Below are 22259 nucleotides of genomic sequence, written 5' to 3' on the forward strand. Positions count from 1 at the left end.
AAAAACAACCACCCGTGGTGCTTTTTCTCTCATCAACATCTCCTGCCCAATCAGCATCACTATAGCCTACCAAATTATTATTGGTTTCTTTAGTGTACCATAACCCTAAAGTCTAAAGTGCCTGCAACATACTTCAAAATTTGTTTTACAACTTTCATATGTGTAACTTTTAGGATCAGATTGATATCGGGCACACAAACACACACTGAACATAATATCAGGTTGACTTGCACTTAGATACAACAGACTTCCAATTATGCTTCTATACAAAGTGTTGTCAACACTGTCAGCAACACTATCTTTGCACAGTTTTTCATTAGTTCCCATTGGTGTTTTCATATATCTAGCATGATCAGTACAAAACCTTTTCACCAAATTCTTAGCATATTTGCTTTGACATAAAAAGATTCCATCACTCATTTGTTTCACTTGTAATCCTAGAAAGTAATTCAACTCACCTACCATGCTCATTTCAAAGGTAGCAGTCATGCTTTCAACAAAATCATTTACAAGTTTTTGAGATGAAGCACAGAAAATTATGTCATCAACATAGATTTGACAGATAAGAATGTTACCTTGTACTTTTTGAACAAAAAGTGTTTTATCTACCTCACCTCTTTTGAATCCAATGTCAAGCAAATACTCCGTGAGCCTTCCATACCAAGCACGAGGTGCTTGTTTCAATCCATATAAGGCCTTCTTCAATTTATAAACATGATCAAGATGATGTGGATCTTCGAATCCCTTAGGTTGTCTTACATAAACTTCTTCACTCAAAATTCCATTCAAAAATGCGCTTTTTACATCCATTTGAAAAATTTTCATTTTCATGTGACATGCAATAGCCAACAATAATCTAACGGATTCTATTCGGGCTACAGGAGCGAAGGTTTCATCAAAGTCCACCCCCTCAACTTGTGTATACCCTTGAGCTACCAACCTCGCCTTATTCCTCACAATATTTCCTGATTCATCAGTTTTGTTCTTAAAAATCCACTTTGTTCCTAATTATATTACTATGATCAGGTGGAGGAACTAAGATCCACACATCATTCCTAACAAATTTTTTCAAGTTCATCATGCATAGCATTGACCCAAAACTCGTCTTTTAAAGCCTCACCAACATTTTTTGGTTCAATACTAGACACAAAGCAAGAATGTCTTACCTGAGAGCATGCGGAAGTCATGCACACTAACCCACTCATCTTTCGATAATCAACTTTTTCCTTTCTTCAGGTCTGCATCATTCCTTGTGCATCTCCTATGATTTGTGAAGTAGGATGGTTTTTCTGAATTTTGCTAGGTACATCATGTCCAGCATCTCGTATTTCATCTTCAAAATCATCCTGTTCTTCTGTACTCTATTCATTCATATTTAGTGTTGGACTCAGTGTTGTGCTGGGTGATTTTTTCAGGAGGGACAACACTATTGACAACACTGGAATCAGTTTGTGAAGAGACAGTATCTAGCATATCATCAATATTGTCTTCAATTGTTTTCCCCTTCAGATCAGCATAATCATCAAATACCACATTAATAGATTCAATGATAGTTCTAGTTCTCAAGTTAAACACACGATAAGCTCGACTATTCAAAGCATATCCAAGAAATAAACACTTATCGCTTTTTGAATCAAACTTAGCCAACTGCATCCTGTCATTCAAAACATAACATATGCATCCAAAAATATGAAAATATTTGAGGTTAGGCCTCTTTCCCATTAGAATTTCATAGGATGTCATAGTAGAACCTTTTCTTAAATATACCCTATTGGATATGTGACATGCAGTATTTAAAGCCTCAGCCCAAAATCTTGCAATATTTTTGGAGCTTAACATAACCCTTGCCATCTCTTGGTGGGTTCTGTTTTTCCTTTCGGCAATGCCATTCTGCTGAGGTGTCTTAGGTGCTGAATATTCATGTGATATACCTTCCTTTTCACAGAATTGATCAAACAATGAGTTTTTCAAATTCCTTACCATGGTCAGTTCGAATCCTGATAACCTTCAAAGCAAACAGATTAGTGATCTGCTTTATCAATTTTTTGAAAGCATCGAAAGTTTCAGACTTTTCTCTTAAAAAACTTACCTATGAGTACCTTGAAAAGTCATCAACACACACAAATGAATACCTCTTACCTCCACAACTTTCAACCTCCATAGGTCCCATTAAGTTCATGTGTAGGAGTTCAAGACATCGTGTTGTCCCACAGTGTTGTAACACTGGATGTGACACACGAGTTTGCTTACCTTTTTGACAGTCTCCACACACATATGAAACTCCAGAAGTTAAATTTGGCATCCTACGTACAACATCATACTGGCTCAGTTTCTTCAATGCTTTGAAGTTGGCATGTCCCAACTTTTGATGTCATAAATTCAAATCATCAGCCTTGGTGAATTTGCAAGCAAGTTCCTCTCCAAGTTGATTACAGTTGTTCGATGATCTAGACCCTGTCAAAACACACGAATTACTTTTATCAAAAACTTGACATAAATTCTTATCAAATTTAACATAAATATCATCATCACAAGGTTGGCTAATGCTAATAATATTAGCATTTAATCCTTCAACATGTAGAACATTGTGAAGCTTAGGCAGTCCTTCTACATTCAAAGTGCCTTTTCCAACAATCTTTCCATTGGCTCCTCCTCCATATGTCACTTTTCCTTTATCCTGTTCAACATAGTCAGAAAGATACTTCTTCAATCCTGTCATGTGGCGTGAACTGCCACTCTCGAAGTACCAATGACCTGCAACATTAGTTTTTAAGGAAGTATAAACAATATTACAACTGGATTTAGCTTTTGGTACCCAAACCTTTTTCTCAGTATTTTTCCTCCTGGCAGTGTTCTGGTTCAGTGTTGGCAACACTGATGACAGTTCTTGCCTGGAATTCCAGTACATATAGTCATACCTGAGTTTGAAACAGTAAGGCTTGATGTGACCTTGCTTGTGATAGTAATGACAAACAAACCTACGCTTCCTTTGCTTTTTCTTCTGAACAGGAGCTTGTGTCTTCAATGGAATTGGTTTTTCCTTTGGAATTGCAATTGGAACACTAGCAGAGTTATTGTTTTCTTTGACAAAAATAGTTTGTGACGACTCCCCAACTTTAAACTTGCTATTATGAAATCCTAGACCAGCTCTATCATCTTTTCCCATCATCAGAATTGAATCCAACTTGGTCTTGCTTGAATTATACTTTGCGAGAGTTGCATTGGCTCTTCCAAGCTCTTCTTTGACCTTGCCTAGTTCTAAATCCTTCTTGCTCAGAACAACTTCAAGTCTAGCCACTGAAGCTTTCAGTTCACTGTTCTCCTTTGTTAAAGCAGAATTTGTCTTGTTCCTTAATATTCAGTCATTATACAATTCTTCATACATCTTCTTAGAATTATCCCAAGACAGTTCTACTTCACCAGCTTCCTGATTTGAGTCTCCAGAAACAGATGCATTCAGACAAAGTACTTTTTGGTCAGTGTTGTGACCAAGTGTTGTGACACCTGTGACAGCACTGTGTTTCTTCTGTATCACCAAAATTGAAAGAGCATTGTGAGTCTCTTCTTCTCCTTGTTCTGTTCCTTCCTCATCTTCATCATCACTTAGGGAAGCACACATTCCTTTGCGAAGTCTGGTTGGGCACTCATTAGCATAGTGACCGAAGCCTGTGCACTCATGACATTTCACAGATTCAAACTTCTTTGAGATATTCACTGTTTTTCCTTCTTTCTGAAAGTGATTTTGACTCTTTGAAGGGATGGTATTCTGTTCTGGTCCGCATATCCTCAATGGTTTTCCAACAGTAGGAGCATTCAAAAACTTTAGGTTTCTGACCAGGTTTCTTAAAATCTCTCATTCTCTTTAAGTAGTTACCAAATTGTTTGGTAAGAAAGGCGATTGAATCATCTCCTAAGTCAGACTCGTTGACTCCCTGTGTCAGATCAACAAAATCATTGTATGAGTCATTAGAAACTTGAAGTGCAATAGACTTACCTTTGTCCTTTTTTCCAAAATTCATCTCTAACTCATATGTTCGAAGTGAACTCATCAATTCATCCAATCCCAGAATCGATGTGTCTTTTGATTCATCAATGGCACAAATCTTCATTTGAAATTTTTCCGGCAATGATCTCAACACTTTGCTCACTAAACGTTCGTTAGAAATAGCATCACCAAGATCAATTGCTTCATTCTCTATCTTCCTCAAACGTCGTTCATAATCATCGATTGTCTCACTTTCTTCCATTCTCAGATTTTCAAACTGAGTAGTGAAAATCCTTCTTTTGGTTCGACGCACACTATCGGATCCTTCACAGTGCATTTGAAGTTTTTCCAAGCCTGTTTAGCACAAACACAGTTAGTTTACAAGTAAAAACATATTAGAATCAAGAGAAGTAAATATAGCATTAAGAGCTTTGTTATTCATATTCGAAGCAGCAGTCTCATCGGCATTCCAGTCCGTTTCTGGTTTGAGTGGAAAGTCTCCTTCTCCATCAGTTCTCCTTGGTGGATTCCATCCTTGTAGCACATGCTTCCATGCCTTTTCATCAATCGATTTGATGTAGACACGCATCCTAACTTTCAAGATATAATAGTTGGATCCATCCAAGATTGGAGGACGTTGAGAAGTTCCTGAATAAGGTATCTCCATTTTGATGTCCTGTCAAACACAAAAACAGAATCACACTTAGTATCGTCAAGTGAATGTCTCTGACGCCAATTGTAAGGTTTGGACAGTATGAAATCACAGAAATACCAGAAAACTTTTCGAGTGTGTGTTATCTTTCAGTGTTGTCAACACTTCACGATAACACTATGCAGCAGAATAATTAACTAACAGTAAAATTAAATAACACAAAAATAATTATGCACAAGTACTAAGTACTTGTACAATGCCTCATGGCGAAATAATCACTAGAAAATCAAATCAGTTTACAAAAACCAACTAGTGATTGTTTTACGAAAAACTACTTTTCTCAACAGTTTGAGAAAATAAATGACTTCCTAAAAACTAGTAAGAACTAGAATAATAAACCAATAGTAAGTTCTAAGCCGAAAAACAAAAACCAAGGATTCACTTTCAGAATTACACTTCACTCGTATGTTCTTTAGTGTTTCCAACACTAGTCGGCAACACAACGTAGCAACGATGAACACTCCATAAATTCTTCAACAATCTATCTTCAACGCTCCAAAATTTCTGCAGTAATTCTCTATGTATTTTGCTCTCTATGTTTTACTCTCTTCTTTCTTACTTTTGCGATAGTTGTCTCTCTATCTCGTTGTCTTTCTCGTTCTTTCACAATCTGATCGGTCCAAGCACTCCTATAAATAGATCTTCAATATATTTCTTTAAATAAGATCCTACAAAGAATGGAAACAATTGTTGGAGAACGCGGCGATCAGATCAATCAGAATTGATACCCGGTGCAGCGGAAGTTTAAAAATTTTATATGGAACGATTCCATAATGGGTATCAAAACTTAACGATTAAATTGTGTGTGTAAAAATTAAATAACAATTATAAATTTTTACCTCCAATCTCGAAGCGAGATTATGGACACCAACAGATTGCTCTGCTCTTGTTGTATATCCCTGGAACTGATGGACGAACTGTTCTTCAATCAGGTCCACGAACGGATAATTAATCCCTCTGATAGATTGCACTAGAAAATCTATCAGAAGTTTCTACGAAGAGAGTTAACGAATTTGATCCGTTAAACCAGACTCTAATTCAAAATTCACAGACTGGATTTTTCCAAGCAGAGGGGAGGGGGGTCGGCGGCCACACTTAGAAAAATAGGGTTTTTTCGAAAATAATTTTGTGACCTGTTGTGTGTAATTTCTGTACTGCAATAACTTATTTATAACATAGGCCGCTAACAGCTTAGGGCCCATTAGTCATAAGTTCAAGCCCGACAAGCAAAGCCCGCATGTTCAGAAATTAATATAAAATTCATCATGACTCCGATTGATAAACCGATTTCACCAATGTGCACAGAAACCATTTCTGCACCTTTTAAAGTCAAGATAAATTTTTCTGAATCCGAATTCAGTGATTTCCAAAAATGCCCATCCCTATGTCATTTTAGGAAATCTTACTCCTCTACTATTAATTAAGAAGTCCAACTTCTTTGTTCATTAAATTTAACTCTTTAAATTTAACTATCTCAACAGGAATTAAAAATCCATTACTCTGTGTGACCCTCAATGGTTCAGGGATACAGCTAGCCGTGGGCTCACAACTCCTTGTGACTCGGAACAACAATTTCCGACTTGCCTATCGAATCATGGTAAGAGCGCCTAGCAACATCGCTCCATGATTCCCTAGGTATCACTGATAGTGCCTGCAAGAACCAATAGATTTTGGTTAGCGTACAGTACGGTCCCTTCATCCAAATATCCCGATCGAATCAACAACCATTGGTATATCGAGAGTCGTTCGAGATTCGATAACTATGCAATACATCTTGAAGATCAAATAGTGACATCGCATGTGTTACTAAGAAACCATTTCTTAAAACACATCATGTACTCTGGCCAGAGATTCGTCACACTAATATCTCCTCAGATCGCATAGGATATCCACACTCGCAAGTATGTGGTGAATCCTTGACAACAAAGCATCGACTCCTATATGTGTTGTAACTGTACCCAATCCCGACACCTGATGACCCCAATAGAGTCGGTAAACGAGTCAAAGCACAGTACTAGCATATAGAGTCTCAATGATATTTCAAGTAGTAAGGACTAATGGTGTACAACCAAAACCGCGGACTTTATCCACTCGATAAGTGATAACCACTTGGAAAGTCCGGATAGGGTAGTTCGATCATTCATCGTATGAATATCAATTTGCATGCTTCGAACATCTCTATGTTCCTTACCAATGAAACGTGGTACTCTGCATCGCAAATGCTAGTCTCAAACTCGAGCGATCCTTATCCTTATTATCGGACGGCTCAATCAACTAGGAATAGTTTAGAATATACCGTGACTATAAGATGTGTTTCATGATAGACATCTCCATGTTCTACCACATCTTACATACACTATAGTATATTCAAGGTCTTTATCAAAACAACAATAGTATATCACAATATAACAATATGAAGAAAGATAAAGTCATTGCCATTAATAAAAGTGTAAATTATATTAAACAAAAGATTTTTTATACAAAGAGTCATCAAAGCCCTTAGCCACAAGTTGGCTCACCGGGCACCTACTCTTTCAATCTCCCACTTGCCCTAAAGCCAACTAGTCATACTATGTAGACCCATTGCTTCGCGATGTTTGTCAAATAATGGTCCTGGCAAGGGCTTAGTAAGTGGATCAGCGATATTGTCTGCAGAGGCCACTCTTTCGACAGTGATGTCTCCTCTTTCCACAATCTCCCGGATGATGTGGTATTTCCTCAGTACGTGTTTGGATCTTTGATGAGACCTTGGTTCCTTTTCCTGAGCAACGGCACCCGTGTTGTCACAGTACACCGGGACTGGACCAACAACTTCAGGAATGACGCCCAAATCTTGGACGAAATTCCTCATCCAAACGGCCTCTTTAGCAGCAGCTGATGCTGTAATGTATTCTGCCTCAGTGGTGGAATCCGCTGTGGTGTCCTGCTTGGAACTCTTCCAAGAGACAGCACCGCCATTGAGCATGAACACAAATCCAGAGGTTGACTTCGAGTCATCCACGTCACTTTGGAAGCTATAGTCGGTATAGCCTTCCAATTTTAGTTCTCTTCCTCCATATACCATGAACATATTCTTAGTCCTTCGTAAGTACTTAAGAATGTCCTTCACGGCTTTCCAATGCATTTGACCGGGATTAGCTTGATATCTGCTCGTGACACTCAGAGAAAATGCTACATCCAGTCTGGTAGATATCATCCCATACATGATACTACCTATGGCTGACGCATATGGTACATGTGTCATTTTCTCTATCTCTTCATCAGTCTTGGGACACATAGACTTGGATAGAGAAACTCCATGACACATGGGTAGATGTCCTCTCTTGGACCCATCCATTGAAAACCGTTTCAATATGGTGTCGATGTAGGTTGATTGAGTGAGTCCTATCATTCTCTTAGATCTATCTCTATAGATCTGTATCCCTAGAATATAGGATGCCTCACCCAAATCCTTCATCGAGAATCTACCTGATAACCATATCTTTGTTGACTGCAACATCCCTACGTCATTCCCAATGAGTAGGATGTCATCAACATAAAGTACTAAGAATGTCACAGCATCCTTAAATATTTTCTTGTACACGCATGGTTCCTCCGGGTTCTTGATGAAACCAAAATCCTTTATTGTTTCATCAAATTTATGGTTCCAACTTTTTGATGCTTGTTTTAGACCATAAATTGATCTCTGAAGCTTGCATACCTTATGCTCGCTTCCCATGGATGTGTACCCCTCAGGCTGCTTCATATAGATTTCTTCCTTAATGTCTCCATTAAGAAAAGCAGTCTTCACATCCATTTGCCATATCTCATAGTCATACCAAGCAGCTATGGCAATAAGGATTCTTATGGACTTGAACATTGCAACTGGTGAAAAGGTTTCATCATAGTCAACTCCTTGTCTTTGAGTATAACCTTTCGCCACCAATCGCGCCTTGTAGGTCAATACCTTACCATCAGGCCCAAGCTTTCTCTTGTAGATCCATTTACACCCTATTGGAACAATTCCATCGGGAGGATCTACTAAAGACCAAACTTGGTTTGTATGCATCGATTCTATTTCCGACTGCATAGCTTCAAGCCATAAATTTGAATCCGCATCAGAAATTGCTTCCTTGAAGTTTCTTGGATCACATCCAACATCGGGTTCATCTTGATCCCCTTCAAGAAGAAGACCATATCGAATAGGAGGTCTAGAAGTCCTCTCGGATCTTCTAAGTATAGGCGTGTCCATCAATGGTTCCTGAGGTGTAGGATCGTTATTTTGTATTTCGGGTTCTTCTCGAATTTCTTCGAGTTCCATCATCTTGCCTTTCTTATCCAATAAAAACTCCTTCTCCAAGAAGGTGGCATTCCTTGAAACAAACACCTTTGTTTCAGCAGGATGATAGAAATAATATCCGATTGAATTCTTCGGATACCCTACAAAATAACATAAGGTGGATCGACTATCCAACTTATCTCCCACTGTCTGCTTCACGTAAGCAGGACATCCCCAAATCCTCAAGTACGAATACTTAGGAGCTTTTCCATTCCATAACTCGTATGGTGTTTTATCCACTGCTTTAGTGTGGGCGTTGTTCAACAACAATACCGCCGTTTCAAGCGCATAGCCCCAAAACGAAGGTGGAAGCGCAGTGAAGCTCATCATGGATCGAACCATGTCCAACAAAGTTTGATTACGACGCTCCGATACACCATTCAGCTGTGGTGTCATAGGAGAAGTCCACTGAGAGAGAATCCCATTCTCTTTCAGATAGTCCAAAAACTCGGTACTCAAGTATTCTCCACCTCGATCCGATCGAAGTGCTTTAATACTTTTACCTAGCTTGTTTTCTACTTCAGCCTTGAATTCTTTGAACTTTTCAAATGCTTCAGACTTATATTTCATTAAATATAAATACCCATACCTAGAATAATCATCAGTAAAGGTAATGAAGTAGGTGTGGCCATATTGAGTACCAACTCTAAATGGACCACAAACATCTGTATGGATCAAATCCAACAGATTTTGACTACGCTCAGGTTTCCCCTTAAAAGGAGATTTAGTCATTTTTTCTTTTCAGGCAGGATTCACAAGTAGGTAGAGAGTTAATATCAGACATATCAAACATGCCCTCTCCCACTAGCTTGTTCATCCTCCTTGAGGAAATATGACCTAGCCTAGCGTACCAAAGGTTTGCCGGGTTTTGGCTATCGATTTTCCTTTTGTTTGTTGTTGCCGGTTTATCAACATAATTTATTGGAACGTCTTTTAGTTTTAAGTTATATAGATCATTTTCAAGTTGTCCATTTCTAATCAAACATTCATTCTTGTAAATATTGCAAATCCCATTCACAAAATTGCAAGAATAACCATCTCTATCAAGCATAGAAACAGAAATAATGTGTTTAATCAAATCCGGAACAAATAAAACATCTCTCAAAAGTAACTTAAAACCGTTCTGCAAAATTAAATAAATATCTCCCACAGCTTTAGCTTCAAAACTCTGGAACCATTTTCGAGCCTCAGCTGGGTCTCACCCATTCTAAGCCTGCGACTTCTTGTCATCACCTGCAAATCATTGCAAATGTGAGATCCACATCCGGTATCCAATACCCAAGAAGTAGTATTAAGTGAAACATTTATTTCAATATAGAACATACCCTTCGCAGTTCGCAACTGCTCTAGATATTCCTTGCAGTTACGCTTCCAATGACCGGGCTTCTTGCAGTAATGGCAAACATCCTTGGATTTTTCCATGTTTGAAGCCTTTGTCTTGTACTTCTTCTCGGGTTCGATTTTCTTGGGTGGGGCAGAACGTTTCTTACCCTTTGTACTTGGCCCCTTCTTAGCAGAAGAAGAGGAGCCCATCAAGAAAGCCGGTTTATCCTTCTTTAAAGTGGATTCATATGTCACGAGCATATTGACCATCTCTTCAAGGGAGGCCTCTATCTTGTTCATATTGAAATTCACCACAAATCCATCAAACGAAGAAGGAAGAGATAGAAGTAGTAAGTCCACGTTGAGTTCATGCTCCAACACCAAATCAAGGGTTACCAACTTCTGTATGAGCCAAATCACTCGTACCCCATGATCACGGACCGAAGTCCCTTCACGCATGCGACACGTCATTAGCTCCTTTACAGTAGCGAACCTTTCAGCCCTCGATTGAGCCCCAAAAAGTTCCTTGAGTTGTACGTGAATGTCAGCAGCATTCACGGTATCCTCAAATCGCCTCTGGAGTTCATCAGACATCGAGGCTTGCATATAGCATTTGGCCTTGATATCATGGTCCCACCATGTATCAAGTTTGGCTAACTCTTCCGGACTTATGTCAGCTGGTGCTTCCTTCGGAGGAGATTTTTCTAACACGTAGAGCATCTTCTCCGAAGTCAAGACAATCTTCAACTTACGGAACCATTCCGTATAGTTTGCGCCAGTCAATTTATTTTGTTCGAGGATCGAGAAAAGTGGATTACGCGAATTCATCTTTATGAAATACTGAAAAGAAACAGACAAATATCAGTGATTGTTTAAGTAATTTACTAAGACATAAAATAGGAGAAATTTATTTTATGAATCTCACTCCCACTATTTTAACGATTTCACTACCCTCTAGTGAAAACGGGAAACTGTTTTCCTTAGTGAGAACATGGAGTCCAATTGACAAACTATGGTCCCGAATAATATCAGCCAACCATAATTTTCAAAAGGTAGAGCCCAATTGCTTCCAAAGAAACCTCCACATTTTTACCTCATGTCCAATAAGGGCCCAATAATATGACGTCGTTTATTGTGACATGTCAAGATGACCCATCAATATTAAGTTGTGATGGAAGGTCGCCATGTGGATCCCCCAATAATATGAGCCGATCCCATGGGAGTTCCACCCAACTTACAACATGTGTCGATCCAATGTACAGCTTTCCGACGAACGGTCCCCCCCAATAATATGAGCCGGACCGTATCCGCGGGTAGCATCTCATACATTGATCGTTGATGGAAGGTAGGAACATTTAAACAAATTTAAATTTCCTTTATTTATCTTGATATCAATTTTAAATCATATTTAAAATGAGGGATTTTAATTTTGAAAATTTGTCTCATCATTTTAAAATTTTTGTATGCTTGTCGGATTCACACAATTTTGTCTAAAACATGCATACAACAATAATATCACATATTATATAGGATGATCGATTCCATTTCTAATCGACCCGTGGTTGCCAATCACGAGTCTTAGTCCAATCCTAGGTAATATGCAGTATGCAATGCAATCCTATTACATTGAGCTTCCAATTTACATTTCTTCTGTCTTTATTGTCTGCTGAGCCCACCTCCATCTTCAAATCTTCATCTCCCACTAAATCTAATGTATTTACAATAAATAACAATGATAAGTAGGGTATACATTTTAAAGGGGTGGGAACGGGCCATAAACCAAGTCCACTTTTATTACATATGACAATTCATATTGGGCCATAAACCAGACCCACTTTTATTACATATGACAATTCATATTGGGCCATAAACCAGGCCCATTAATAAATCCAACAACAATAAAAACAAATATAAATTCATAACATACACCTATAAAATTGGTCATGGCAATCGATCATCCTTATCCAATAACATTTAATTCAAAATTAATTTATTGGATAACATGCAATGGCAATTTAAATTTAAAAGGATAAAATCATATTCTATATATAAAATCTTATTTTACATACAAAATCATATTTTATCTTTCTATCAAATAAAATCATATTTTATCTATAAAATCCAATTTTATACATAAAATCATATTTTACTCAATATATCCATAAGATCATATCTTATCATCATTGTACCAAAAATATTTAATTTCAAAATTCAATTTAACGGATAAAATATTTAAATTTTCCAAAAATTCAAATTTATCCAAAAATCAATTTTAAAAATTTTCGGACTCGAACAATTCGATCCGACGCCTCGTGGACCAAACAAAAACAATTTTCAATCGGACCAAAAATAGAATTTTAACATATTAAAATTTTAATTTAAAAATTAAAAATAATTTTTCGCGGGCCGCCCGGGACACTCCCGGGCTGCCCGCGCCCCAAAGGGGCTCGGGCCAGGCAGCCCGGCTGCCCCTAGGGCAGCGACGATCGCTGCCCTGGGCAGCGCCGTGCGCCGCCCTGCGCAGCGCTGGGCAGCGATCCAATCGCTGCCCGGGTTTTGCCCGAAATTTTTTTTTTATTTTTTTTAAAATATTTATTTTGTTTCAAAAACCGAGGCTCAAAAATTTTTGTACAATCGATTAATTTAATCGCTTGATCTGAGCAACCTGGCTCTGATACCACTGTTGGAGAACGCGGCGATCAGATCAATCAGAATTGATACCCGGTGCAGCGAAAGTTTAAAAATTTTATATGGAACGATTCCATAATGGGTATCAAAACTTAACGATTAAATTGTGTGTGTAAAAATTAAATAACAATTATAAATTTTTACCTCCAATCTCGAAGCGAGATTATGAACACCAACAGATTGCTCTGCTCTTGTTGTATATCCCTGGAACTGATGGACGAACTATTCTTCAATCAGGTCCACGAACAGATAATTAATCCCTCTGATAGATTGCACTAGAAAATCTATCAAAAGTTTCTACGAAGAGAGTTAACGAATTTGATCCGTTAAACCAGACTGTAATTCAAAATTCACAGACTGGATTTTTCCGAGCAGAGGGGAGGGGGGTCGGCGGCCACACTTAGAAAAATAGGGTTTTTTTCGAAAATAATTTTGTGACCTGTTGTGTGTAATATCTGTACTGCAATAACTTATTTATAACGTAGGCCGCTAACAGCTTAGGGCCCATTAGTCATAAGTTCAAGCCCGACAAGCAAAGCCCGCATGTTCAGAAATTAATATAAAATTCATCATGACTCCGATTGATAAACCGATTTCACCAATGTGCACAGAAACCATTTCTGCACCTTTTAAAGTCAAGATAAATTTTTCTGAATCCGAATTCAGTGATTTCCAAAAATGCCCATCCCTATGTCATTTTAGGAAATCTTACTCCTCTACTCTTAATTAAGAAGTCCAACTTCTTTGTTCATTAAATTTAACTCTTTAAATTTAACTATCTCAACGGGGATTAAAAATCCATTACTCTGTGTGACCCTCAATGGTTCAGGGATACAGCTAGCCGTGGGCTCACAACTCCTTGTGACTCGGAACAACAATTTCCGACTTGCCCATCGAATCATGGTAAGAGCGCCTAGCAACATCGCCCCATGATTCCCTAGGTATCACTGATAGTGCCTGCAAGAACCAATAGATTTTGGTTAGCGTACAGTACGGTCCCTTCATCCAAATATCCCGATCGAATCAACAACCATTGGTATATCGAGAGTCGTTCGAGATTCGATAACTATGCAATACATCTTGAAGATCAAATAGTGACATCGCATGTGTTACTAAGAAACCATTTCTTAAAACATATCATGTACTCTGGCCAGAGATTCGTCACACTAATATCTCCTCAGATCGCATAGGATATCCACACTCGCAAGTATGTGGTGAATCCTTGACAACAAAGCATCGACTCCTATATGTGTTGTAACTGTACCCAATCCCGACACCTGATGACCTCAATAGAGTCGGTAAACGAGTCAAAGCACAGTACTAGCATATAGAGTCTCAATGATGTTTCAAGTAGTAAGGACTAATGGTGTACAACCAAAACCACGGACTTTATCCACTCGATAAGTGATAACCACTTGGAAAGTCCGGATAGGGTAGTTCGATCATTCATCGTATGAATATCCATTTGCATGCTTCGAACATCTCTATGTTCCTTACCAATGAAACGTGGTACTCTGCATCGCAAATGCTAGTCTCAAACTCGAGCGATCCTTATCCTTATTATCGGACGGCTCAATCGACTAGGAACAGTTTAGAATATACAGTGACTATAAGATGTGTTTCATGATAGACATCTCCATGTTCTACCACATCTTACATACACTATAGTATATTCAAGGTCTTTATCAAAACAACAATAGTATATCACAATATAACAATATGAAGAAAGATAAAGTCATTGCCATTAATAAAAGTGTAAATTATATTAAACAAAAGATTGTTTATACAAAGAGTCATCAAAGCCCTTAGCCACAAGTTGGCTCACCGGGCACCTACTCTTTCAACAATATATCATCAAAATCACATATTTCGAATCAAGATATATCTGATATTACCAAATTTAAAACTTGTTCTAAGAAAGGCAAAACTATAAATATAGAAATTGAATGCAATAAGAAAATAATTTAAAAGACATGTGCACAACATGTTCTTTCATTCCATAAACTAACGGTGACCCCTCGTGTAAACACTTAACCTATTTGAGATTTGACTTTATGTTAATCTGAAAACTTGACTGCATCTACATATCTTATTAAAGAGAATGAAATATGTGTTTTATACAATTCTGTAACATGAAATATTTCACCAAATTGCATAATCAAATAGTGCGACAAATCATGCAATACTCTTAAGCCATAATAATATTTTTTAAAAATAATTTTTAAAGTTAACATATGAAATATTATTCCAAGCACAAGAAATTTCAAACATTCAATTTATTCAAAAATAGAGCAAATTCAAAAAAAAAAATAATAATAACCATCTCTTCGCACATGTGAGCATTCGATTTAAGTCCACGATTAAGACTCAAAAATTATAATGACCCAACAAATTTTGATAGGACACTCAGATTACATAAACTCTTATGCTTTTACTGAGATGACTGATTTGCGGCTAATTAAGAATTAAATTTTTGATTAAAATTGCACGGTTTTGCTGCTGGACTTTAATCACATAACGAAATAATGTTATCGTTGATTTTTTATTTTTTATTTTTTAATCATTTGGTCATTAGGGTTGTGTTTTCCTTTTGTTTCTTGTTTTTTGTTTTTATTTATTTACAATAAGCTAGCCAGGACTCCCAATGTATTTTCTCGGGTATGATTATGGTTCTAATTCTTACATATATTTTTCCTTGGAAGTTGGAAACATAATCTCTCCATTTTCGGGTTCCTTCGACCCTACCCATGGGGTATTACCCCATGGGTGGTGTGGAAGCACATGATTGGTCCAATCATGTGGGACCCACATAAAATCATGTGAGACCCACATAATTAGACCAATCACAAACACTCCACACCACCCATGGGGTATTACCCCATGGGTAGGTTCGAAATTTCCCCATTTTCGTGTCTTTTGGGCAACAAGCGGAACGGTATTGAAATTGTCTGCCACTTCGCTATGCAATAGTTTATTTTTCTTGTTTTTGTACTATGATCTTTAAATTAACTGTTAATTTTTTTAATTTTTTTTTTACGTGGAACCCGCAGCCGCTACCTTTCGGTGCACTCTGGATAAACCCCCGGACTAACGCAATAGCCTGCAAACTACGTTAGTCAGGTAAACCACACTAGGCAAGCCCTGTGTGACAGGCTAGTCCAAGAAGGTATTGGCAGGGTGAATCGAACTCCTAACCTATGACCAAGAGTTCACCTACTCCACCAACTTGGACACCCCTTGGGGGCTAAGTGCTAATTACATTTTTGGATACTAGTGTGGTGGAATGTTTATTATAAAATCTAAGTGAAAGATTCATGAGTAATGTAATTCCATAGAAAACATTGTTTTTATTATGTATTTGTTTGCTAATATATTATTTCGTAGAAAACATTTTTTTCCCAGGATTCAAGACAAATTTTGCCGTGGGTGTGGTGTCTGTGCTGCTGTTTGATGCTGTGTATGTAATTCTGGCGATCCATTTTTTTTTTTGTTTTGATCTTTGACTTGGCCCCTAATATTTGCAGGCTTTCACAACTTTGGTATGTAATCTTGTAATTAAAATTTTTTTCAAAGTGCGCACTCCCTTAGTTCTCATAGAGGCTTTATTTTGCAACAGTGCCATATACACAAGGCCACGAGAGCTCATGTGTTGTAGGTTTGAAATCTTTGCTTCATCGACTACTAGTCTTTTTTTGGATCATTTTTTCCGTATGTTTATTTGCGTGGCATATTACCTCAAAGAATATATTATACATGGATCCAGCTCCCTAGCTCAATCGATGCCCGCCCATATTCATAAATAATAATATTGGTATATGTTTTCTTTTGTTAATTTCTAATTATGCCAAGTTCAGGCAACAACACAAATTTCGAAATTTTGGTATGGAAAAAATTCATATTGATACCGTATAGATACTGGAAAAAAATTTGATATACCAAAAAAATGTCTAAAAATCGAAATAATTTCAGTACAATATCCCAAAAAATCGGTATTTTGGTTCGTTAACCCAGCCCTAGACATACCGCATGTGATGGATAATTAATCCATTGCCATACATTAGATTATTTAATAAGCTTTAATTTAATAGATAATCCTTGGCACATGAATGGTTGATAAAAAAACAATCATTATCATATATGTATACTATTAATTATATTGAAGTATTATAGTACTCAGCAAAGTTTGATACACTTTGATATGTGAATGATTAATAAATTATCCACTCTAATCTCATATTTGGTATATTTTTAGGGCATGGTAAGCATACTGCATATATGCAAACTTCTCTTAATTCATTTTTTCTTTAAATTCTTGCAAATTATCTTATTATTATTAAAACATCTTCTTTCAATTCCAGGATTTGTTCATGGTGACAGCTTTTGCTCTCATTTTATATTTGATAAAATAAAGTTGTTGTACTATATTTGAAAAGGATTTTCTCTACGAGTTCTAATATTACAAAGAGCTTTCCAATTTATTTATAGGAAGAGGATCAAACATGAAGAGAGAAAGAGAGCTATAAGGTTGCTGAAGTTATAATATATATCTTCGATCCCATGCACCATTAATGTTTTCACTCGCTAATTTTTCATCTATTTGACGTTACCCAATCTTTTTAAAGGAAAAAAAAAAACCATGCGAACAAAATTTTCTCTAAAATGGTGGTAGGTACGTACGTGTACGTGATCTTCACTCTGCCTTGAAATAATTTGTTCACTAGCTACAAGCAAGACATGTAGATATTTTGAGGTTTCAAACCATTTTTTTTTTTATCCCTTATAAATATCTTCTTGTCATAAAATTTGCCTGTTTAGTATTATTTTTTTATTTGCTAACAAAAATTTAAAATAAACTTATATATGTGATGATTTTTTATTATTAATGTAATTATAAATGAACGATAAAGGATTTTTTTTAATATAGGAATTAGGAAGTATTATTTATTTTCATGTTATTATTGCTAAAACCTACCTTAGTGTTCTCATAATTAATAAAACTTATTGGTTGAGTGTTTGTTCTGAATTTGATTTTGTGGATTTATGGTGAACTTATATGTCAAAGAATTACTGATGATCATCAGCTAAAAATTATTTACGGTATAATATATTTCACCATCTATTGGCTATTTACATCAAATTGTAACAGTACTAAAGAATGAAATTAGCTACCTCTTGAAGAGTCCAATGGTGCTTAATTTGATAACACATTACATGCTCAAAATTAAAGGGCTATAATAAGAAGTGCAAATGCTGATTGATAACATATTACATGCTCAAAATTAAAGGGCTATAAGAGAAAGAGATCCCGCTTCATCGAGGAGTTGGGGTTTGAGACCCCGACTCCATATTTGTTATTTTCGAGGATTAATGCAAATTAACTTCTCTTCATTCATTTTTTTTTCTTTAAATTCTTGCAAATCTCATTATTATTAAAACATCTTCTTTCAATTCCAGGATTTGTTCATGGTGGCTGAACGATCGATAAAGAATTTTTTTTAATCTAGGAATTAGGAAGTATGATTTATTTTTCATGTTATTATTGCTAAAACCTACCTCAGTTTTATCATAAATAAATTGTTGTTGCCAACAATTCATTTTCAAAAAAAACAGTAAGGATATATGTATGGGGCAATTTGCTCAAAAATCCCCAAATGCAAACATGTTTTGCTTTGGGGTCCCTAGTCATAAAATGTGGTACAAAACAATACAAGATGTGGTACAAAATCATACAAGATGTGGTACAATTAACAAAAAATGTGGTACAAAAAAGTGGCTAGGGAGTGCAGAGCAAAACATGTTTGCATTGGGGATTTTTGAGCAATTTGCACTATATGAGGATGGGTATCGGGGTTGTCACAAAACACATCTGATTTACAATAGGCTGGATTTAATGGAAAAAAGTTTTTACCAGATTTTAATTAGTGATAATTATGGTTCAAATCACAATCAACCTTTGATTCATGAAAGTTAAATTTATTTAAACAAAATGCCAATCTTTATCATGTATATATTTACATGTGTGATATATATTTTTAGTTCAGAATTAATTATAGTTTTGTAATTATATAATATCGTATGCTAGTCACTATCATGAAATAAGAAATCATATAATTAAATGGCTGAAACATTTTTTAAATTTTCAAACTTCCGGTATATAGAGTCGAATTAAAATTATACTAATTTGAAGTCTAACTGAGTCAGGCTTTTCCACGAGAAAAAAATTCCTAATATTTGATCATAATATTGGAAATCATTTCCTTATATTTATTTGTAATGTTTAATTTAATGTTGCATAAAATTGGTTGAGAAAATATTTATTATAACCGACCAGACATATAAAATTCGGGTTCTTTTTTAAAATAATTACCCAACGAAATCAGGTCATATCGGGTACCGTAATCATTGGTGGTTGAGTGTTTGTTCTGAATTTAATTTTGTGGATTTATATATTGGAACTTTATAAGTCAATTACAATCACTCATCAGTTTAAAATTATTAACGGAATAATATGTTTCACCTTCTATATATTGTCAATTTGCTTCACGAATTGATTCAGTTTGATCAAATGATTTAAAATATGCGATACATAAATTTGTAGATCAACCAACGAATCCTAAGCTTTTTTTTTTTAATCTCGTAAAACATGCAAGACTTGTGACCAAATAGATCCTTAGAAGGATAGAAGATTTTGACTTATTCTTATATTTTTAATACCCCTAATTACTAAATTTCTGGTGCATTAAAAAATTTGATGAAAATTCTTATGAGCTTGACAAATTATGCATACAAATTTAGAATGTTGATTTGACGACTACTATTAGGCATTAACTACCTCTTGAAAAATCCAATGGTGCTTAATTTGACGTATTGTAATCACTCTGAAGAATGGAACAATTAAGAAGTGCACTTGATGATTGATAACATATTACATGCTCAAAATTAAAGGGCTATAAGAAAAAGAGAAGCCAATATATATAAGGACACATATGGGAAAATTTGTAACCCATATTACATTTTACTTTCCAATATTCTCAATAACTAGAAGAACTCCTGAATGAACCCAGAGCTTTGATTGCTCCTGCCCTTAGTATAAACTGGTGATAGATGGCTGCAATTGCGGCTCCGATGAAGGGCCCAACCCAAAAAATCCACTGTAAAAACATAATTAAATAATGTGCTAAATTAATATAAATTGGTATTTTGTAACATTTTCTTAAGTACAAAACTGATCCAGCTGGCTAGCATATAAATGACAAAAATACCCCTAATTAAAAAATGAAAATATTAATATAAAATTATTATATATAAGTTTCATAGTTATTTAACTAAAATTTGATTATTTTATTCAATTAAATATAAAAATTATAAAAAAATTTAACTTAATTATTTTTTTAGGAGTATTTTCGTCATTTTTTAGCTGTAAAGGTTTGCTTGCTACATATCTAGAATTACAGGGGTTATTTGCTTAAAAAACTTTCATATGGGTTTATCAGCAAACCCAAAATTTTACAAGGGTAATATATGCAATTTCCCCTATAATTAAATACCTGATCATCCCAGGCCTTATCTTTGCCAAAGATTACGGCAGCTCCGAAGCTCCGGGCCGGATTGATACCGGTTCCCTGTAATTGGGATAGTCGCCAAATGAACCATGAACACGGCAAACCCAATGGGGAGTGGTGCCAGAACCTGTAGTCGAATTCAAAACATGAACATGAAACCACGTACTTAACGAACTAGATTCAAAACCAAAATTAAAATTTGCATGGGCTCGAAAACTCATAATTAATTAATTTGTCCACGCACGCACCGGGACATGGAGTCTCTGGCATTTCTCTTGGGGTCTGTGGCGGAGAAGACGGTGTAAACGAGCACGAATGTGCCGATGATCTCGGCTGCGAGACCGGTGCCTTTGCTGTAGCCATCGTTCAACATGTTGGCGCCTCCACCGTATCGAACGTAGTAGGACTTTTGGAATGCCTTGACGAGCCCACAGCCGCAGATGGCTCCCAAACATTGAGCCACCATGTAGAGGATGGCGCGAACCAGCGACACTTTACGAGCTAGGAACAATCCGAATGTCACCGCCGGGTTGATGTGCCCTCCTGCACACATCCATCAACAACTTGTTAGCAATATTGTTTTGCCTTAAAAGTAGTCGAGCTAGCTAATGGGAATTAGTAGACCAATAAAGTAAATATGTAATCAAATCTTAAGTAACACAATCTCTTACCATTAAAATTCAACGAATTGATAATTTTGAGAAAAATTGCATATAAAAATTTAAGTATTTTTTAATGATAATAATGTCTTGTTTTTCCAGCAATAAAGTTGACTACTTTTCATGTGTATCTATCCGGATATAAATGGAGTACGTCAAAATTTGAAAGCTCGAGCCCAACAATAAAAATTTGAAAGCTCGAGCCCAACAAGCCCAATATATCGAAAAGACATTAAATATATATCTCAAACAAAAAATAAAGACATTTTAATAGACTTAATTAATTAGTTTACGTTAAAATCAGAATTATATATGTACGTAACGTAAAAGAAGAGAATATTATAGTACTCTAAACTAACCGGAAATGCCAGCGGTGCAGTAAACAAGGATGAAGATCATGCCACCAAAGGCCCAAGCAATTCCGAGAATGCCAACGCCGCCGCTTTGACTGATCGGCGGCGTTCTGGCTGCTGTACCCAATCACAGTCAACACAGTAATGTACAAGAACAAGAGGGTGGCAATGAACTCAGCAATTATGGCCCTGTAAAACGACCACTTCCCCAGCTCCTCCCGGTCCACCAGCGGAGCCGGCGGTGGGTCGTGGTAGTCTCTGGCGGAGAATTCGGTGGCGCCACCTTCAACATCCTTAATGCCCATTTGCTAAAATTAATTTCTTTCTTGTTTTTGTTAATCTGTGTGGCGATGATGAGTGATATATGGAGTGGAGGGATATGATATGATATTTATAGGGGAAGAATATATAAGAGAATGATACATATGATTATATCTATTAAAATTTGCCGCCCCATCCATTCAACAAATTAATTATTTTTCACTTGTTTAATTTCTTTCATCATTTGAGTGAGCCTAGCTACCCCACCACTCACCTCCCCTGTTATCTGATTGGCCTAAACACATTATTTAAGTTGAATTTCAATTTGTATTATATATACAAGTCGAGTAATTCATGTGATAATTAAGCAACACAAGATGATGCGGCAACATTTATTA

General features: G+C 36.3%; 1 pseudogene; it reads right to left on the minus strand.

Moving 5' to 3' along the window:
* Window positions 1–4358: 4358 nt before the first annotated feature.
* Window positions 4359–21978, minus strand: LOC140861448 (aquaporin PIP2-4-like; annotated as a pseudogene).
* Between the last annotated feature and the right edge of the window lie 281 nt (window positions 21979–22259).

Source organism: Henckelia pumila, chromosome 4 (assembly GCF_033568475.1).
Source record: "Henckelia pumila isolate YLH828 chromosome 4, ASM3356847v2, whole genome shotgun sequence".
In the NCBI taxonomy this organism is placed as follows: domain Eukaryota; kingdom Viridiplantae; phylum Streptophyta; class Magnoliopsida; order Lamiales; family Gesneriaceae; genus Henckelia; species Henckelia pumila.